Here is a 6426-nt window from a genome sequence, read left to right as displayed (position 1 = left end):
CTTCCTTTTTGGGTCTGCTGACTCTCTGGCATGGCCCATGGCTCTTGGGTTCATGGGAAATGTTCTGCTGCCCTGGTCTCCTTATGGCTGCCCTGGGACCCACTAGGAAGAGGAGAGTGTGGATTCCCTCTGCCCCAGATTCTCCAGACCTCTCTGTGGTTTGTGTCGGGGTCCCCTCCACCCCCAGGACGCAGCCCCAGGAGCCAGGATAAAGAGCCCATTTGTAAGAAACAGACTGGTGTCCCAGCATTCTGCATCCGGCCTCTCCCCAAACCCCCGACAGGAGGACCAGGTCTGGGCATGGGGTAGCCTGATCCTTTCTCTATTCTCCCCAATCCATTGTCGAGCACATAACTGTGTCTTCTAGGCTTTTGAAACTCAAACCCTAGGCTTGTGTAACACAAAGCATTTCTTTCTGCTTCATTTTTCCTCTGCTGGGGCAGTAAATGCCACAGGGTACGTGTCATAGGGAAAAGAAATGGGGGAAGGGAGGGGAGGGAGAGTGAGGGGAGAGTGACGTATCCAAAATATTATCCAGCCACACCTATTCTCACAAGTTTCTCCCAGGAACATTGCTTCTAACTTTGCTCTGAGCAATTTCATATCCAGTTTGTATAGCCCATCCACTCTTACCATCCAGTTCCTTGCCTCCTCATTTACAGGAGCGAACACCCCATCCCACTTCAGAATCTCACTGCCAGATGGGGGCGCCTCAGCTTCGCTGCGGAATTCCTCTCCCAAACTCACCCCTTACTGGGCTCATGGCCCTGGACTCCGGCCTGCGCTTTCCTTGCAACCTGCAACCCTCAGCCTCTCCTTATCTTTCCATTTCTCCGCCCTCCCCATTTTTCCATGGAGACTTTTACCTTCGTTTTTCCTGACACGTGTTTTGGAGGAGCGCCATAGTGTCTACTTCCCCTGCACATATTTAATTCATTTCTCAACTCATTGCAGTTAAGCATCTGTATAGTAGAGAAATGACCTTACCCAAAGAGAGAGCTGGCCTTGCCTTCAGCTCTGGTGTAGAGACTAAAGGTCAGCCACACAGGTGACCACCATGTCTATGTGACGGAGCCCCAATAAAATGCTGCACACAGGGCTTGGATGAGCTTCCTTGGTTGGTGACACTCCAAGCATGTTGTTACACATCATTATTTGCAGGAGCTAGAGCTGTCCAGGACTTCATTAGAAACCCCAAGTATAGAACCCTGTTGGACTCCTCCCCAGGGCAGATTTTAATATGTATCCTTTCTCTATAGCAGTGGTTCTCAACCTTCTGGCCCTTTAAATACAGTTCCTCATGTTGTGACCCAACCATAAAATTATTTTTGTTGCTACTTCAATGTTGCTACTGTTATGCATCATAATGTAAATATCTGATATGTAGGATGGTCTTCGGCGACCCCTGTGAAAGGGTCGTTTGACCGCCAAAGGGGTCGCGACCCACAGGTTGAGAACTGCTGCTCTATAGTAAACTGTAACCATGAGTATAACAGCTTTCAGTTAGTGCCGTGTCCTCCTAATGGATTATCCAGCCTTGGAGACCCTTGAACTTGGTGGCATCCATACATTTACTGAAACTGCTCTCTCAGAGGCACGAATTTCCACTTTCTAGGTCCTCCCCTCAGTCATCCTTCCCTGACCTCTTTTATCAACTCCCCTTTTTCTTGCAATGCTCTCCTGCCTGGGCTCTGACGACACTGAAATCTGCTGGCCTCCCTTCTAATTCTCAGTCTTCATTTTTTTCCATCTCCTTTTGCTTCTTTTCCTCAACCGTTTCTTGTGGATGCTGTCACTTTCCTACATGATAACTAAACATGATAGAGCTGAAGCTCAGAGCCAGATCCCTGTCACTGTAGGTCCCCTACACTGTCCTCTTGTTCCTTATTCATCCTGACCTGTGTGAATGATTTAAAACTAGGCAAACTTTAAAAATGTATACTTGGCATATTCTAGACACATGTCCTTTGTTGGATAAATGTTTTGCAGATTTTTTCTCCCAGTGTGTGGCTTGCTCCAAGTGTCTGTCTGGATCCCCCTCTCTTCTCTCCTCCAGGCCCAGAGCATCCCTGATCATTTCAGAGAGTGACCCTCAACTTACACCAACAGTTCTGACGGTCCTTCCAATGTTCCAATAGCCCGATGGCCATCTCTGCAGGGTATCTGAACCTTGATGTGTCCACAAATGAACTTGCTCTCTTTCCCTCAAAGCATTCCTCATCTTGATCAATGGCATTATTTAGTGAGCGCAGGGTGAGATCGGCTTTCCCTGCAGACACCTGACCCTTGTCCATCACCAGGGTCAATTCAGTGCTGTCTGCCCATCCCTGGCTTGCAGGCTGCCTGTCTGGCTTTGGCTGGGCTTGCCATTTTGGCTTTGTTCCTATCTCCTTGGCTTCTGACTTGACACAGCCCCTGGCTCCAGTTTCATGTTCTGCCTCAGCTCCTGATTCAACCAGGAGAGGTGCCCCATTCCAGCTTACCTGCCCTGGTCAGTTATGGGGCACCCCTGACCACTTCTGCCAGGTCTCTGCTGCCCCTTACCGGTCAACATCCTTCTCCCCAATCTACCCTGACGCCCCTACACATACAATAAATGTTTTGAGTACTGGCACGAACTTTTCAAGATCTGGCAAAGACTTTAGGTAATAAAGTAGAAGTCACCCTCTGCAACAAAAGGGAAGCTTTCAGTTTTGGAGCTCCACCTGTGCACCAGCGTCATAAGCTGAGAGTCAGTTTTAATAAACATAAAAAGCACTACTTGGGGTGTATTTTTATCAACTATTTTGTTTACATTTCTTAATTTTATTTTTAAATTAAAAGACACAGAAGTGCCTAGCCTGTGTGGCTCAGTGGTTGAGCATCAACTTATGAACCAGGAGGTCACGGTTTGATTCCCGGTCAGGGCACATGCCCCGGTTGTGGGCTCGATCTTCAGTGTGGGGTGTGCAGGCTTATTTTGTTTGTTTGTTTGTTTGTTTTTGGCATTTGGTTATCCGATTATTCTAGAACCATTTATTGTAAAGATCATATTCCTTCCATTGAACTGCCTTGTAACCTTGTGGAAAATCAATTGACCATATACGTGTGATCCTATTTCTGGACTCTCTAATCTGTTCTATTGATCAACACATCTACCTTTGCACCAATACCACACTATTTTGGTTACTGTAGCCTTATAATAAGTTTTGATCATGCAATGTAAGTACATGAAATGTGTTCTTTTGAATATTCTAGGTCCTTTCCCTTTCTCTTCAAATCTTAGAATCATCTTAACCATTTTTACAAAATAGCTTGCTGTAAATTTGATCAGAATATATCAAATCTATAGGTCAATTTAGGAAGAATTGACATCTTAACAAAATTGAGTCTCAGCCCAGCTGGAGTGGCTGTTTGTTGAGCATCGTCCTGTGCACCGAAGGATTGCAGGTTTGGTTCCCAGTCAGGGCACATGCGGGTCCCCAGTCTGGGAGTATGTGGAAGGCAACTGATGTTTCTTCTCTCTCTCTCTCTCTCTCTCTCTCTCTCTCTCTCTCTCTCTCTCTCCCCATGTCCTTATCTGAGGATTTAAAAGAAAATAAATAAATAAATAAATAAATAAATAAATGGAACTAGAAAGCCAGATATATATCTCCAAACTTCTTTAAAAAAATTGAATCTCGGATCCACAAACATGGTGCATCTCTCCACTGTCCTCCTTTCTTTCGGCGATGTTTTATTGTTTCAGTGTACATGTCTTTCATGTCTTATGTCAAATTTGTTCCTAAGTACTCCATAATTTTGATACTATCATACATGGTATCCGCTTTACATTCAATTTCTGATTGTTAATTGCTGGTGTATATAAATACAATTGAGTTTTGTATAGTGACTCTGATTCCTGCAGCCTTGTTCAACTCACTTATGAGTTTAATAAGAAGACAAACAACCCAATTAAAAGATGGGCCAGAAACAATAAAGAGAAACAGGATATTTGCATAGCCTCAAAGTATCTCCCACAAATTTTTATTAATTTAAAAAAATGGTAACTTTCCAGTGGAGAAAAATAATAGACTCCACCTTCACAAGTGACTGAGCTTATCAACAGCAATAAGACTTATGGACAGTATGCACCCCCAATAAATGTGTGAAGAAGGGCACATCACCTCTGTGCTATTTTTACCAGAAATTTATAACATCAATCTAATCGTGAGAAAATACCAGGAACAACCTACAAAATTGAGGAATAGCTTACAAAATATTTGGTCAGTACTACTCAAAAGTGTCACTTTCAAAAACGCAAGGAAAGACTGAGGAACTGTCACAGATTGGAGGGGACTAAGAAAACATGGCCACTAGAGACAATGTGCAGTTTTAGATTGGATCCTGGAGCAGACAAGGACATTAGTAGATGGTGAAATCCAAATAAAGTATTTACCCTGGCCAGTGTGGCTTAGAGCTTCAGCACTGACCCATGAACCAGGAGGTCATGTTCGATTCCAGGTCAGGGCACCTGCCCGGGTTGTGGGATCAATCCCCAGTAGGAGGTGTGCAGGAAGCAGCCAATCAATGATCCTCTCTTATCATTGATGTTTCTATCTCTCTCCCTCTCCCTTCCACTCTCTGAAATCAATAAAAATAAATAAAGTCTTTAGTTAATAGTATTGTACCAATGTTAATTTCCTAGTTTTAATAATTGTACTATGGTTGTGTCAGATGTTAACATTAGGTTGTATAAGAAGGTAGGTGAAGGGTATGTGGAAACTCTGTAGTATCTTGCAATTCCTATATAATAAAACCCTAATATGCAAATCGACCGAACAGTGGAACAACAGGCGGAATGACCGGTCGCTATGATGAGTACTGACCACTAGGGAGGTGACCAATGGCAGCGGTGATCAGGGGGCTGGGTCTGGCCAGCGGGCAGTGCCAGATAGCTAGCCAAGGCGGGTGCTAGCAGGGGGGCCCCCAATTGCCCCGCCCACCAGTCACCCCACAGATCTGCCCTGATCGCCAGCCAAGCCTAGGGACCTACCCTATATATTGGGAACAGTCTCTTAGATTTAAAAATTAAAACCAGGCAAGGCTACTCTAACACTGAAAAAATAGGATGATGCAGCAATGACATGCCTGGATTCTGGCTTGCACATTTTGTGGTCAGCCCTGATTCTGACACTTATAACTGTGTGACAAAGCCAATTACTTAACTTCTCTCTCCTTCAGTTTTTCTACCCATAAGATGGGGAAAATGGTACTACTGCCTCAGAAGGATCATGTTATGTACTACTTTTTATAATCAGGGCAAAAAAATGTAGCTGCCCATACAACAGCAAGATGCCTTTCACCTGTATGAAAAGTATGGTCACTTGTGCATGCAGCGTCTTGAATTGTGAGAGGGATGTCCGACTGCTGGTGTAGGCCTGATCCCCGGGGATTGGGCCTAAATTGGCAGTTGGACATCCCCCGAGGGCACAGGCCGGGCTGAGGGACAATCCCCCCCATGCATGAATTTCGTGCTCTGGGCCTCTAGTTTTCTATAAGTCTATCATTAAAATTTTTTTTAATGTGCAAAAGATTTAAATACTTTATCAAAGAGAATATACAGATGTCAAATAAGCATCTGAAAAGATAGTAACATCATTAGTGATTACGGAAATGTAAATTTAAATACCAATGAGATACCACCATACACTCACTTAAATGATTAAAATAAAAAGACCAACCATAACAAGTGTTGACAAGGATGTGAAGCAACTGGAACTCTCACACACTGATGGTGGGAATGTAAAATGGCATAACCATTTTGGAAAGCAATTTTAAAAAGTTAACCATACATCTACCATACACAGTATTTACCCAAGATAAATAAAAGCATATGTTCACACAAAGCTTTTTTTGGTAATAGTTAAAAACTGGAAAGAATCCAATGTCCATCAGCAGGTTAATGGATAAATAAATTGCATGCTATCCATATACTGGAATACTATTCAGCAATTAAAGGAACAAACTATTGATACAAGTGACAACGTACATATATTTCAAAATAACTATTCTTAGTGGAAAAAGCCAAACAAAAAAAGAACACATCCTGTATGATTCCACTTATATAAAATTCTAGAAAATGCAACTAATGTATGGTGGCAGAAAGTAGATCAGTAGTTGCCTAGGCACAGGGGTTTGGGAGGAGGTAAGAATGAATTACAAAAGGGCATGAGGGAACCTTTGGGGATGATGAATATGTTCATTATCTTGATTGTAGTGATGGTTTTATGGGTGTACATATATGTCAAAACTCATCATATTGTATATTTTAAATAATTTATATGCAGCTTAATGTATACTAATGACATCTCATTCAAACTATTAAAACATGCATAATTGGGCTCAAGGAACATGTTAGGAATAGTGTGGTCAGCTTATATATCCTCATACCAGATACTAAATCAG

This window comes from Myotis lucifugus, unplaced genomic scaffold, assembly GCF_000147115.1.
Source record: "Myotis lucifugus unplaced genomic scaffold, Myoluc2.0 scaffold_45, whole genome shotgun sequence".
Taxonomy (NCBI): Eukaryota; Metazoa; Chordata; class Mammalia; order Chiroptera; family Vespertilionidae; genus Myotis; species Myotis lucifugus.
This window is presented reverse-complemented; position numbering follows the sequence as displayed.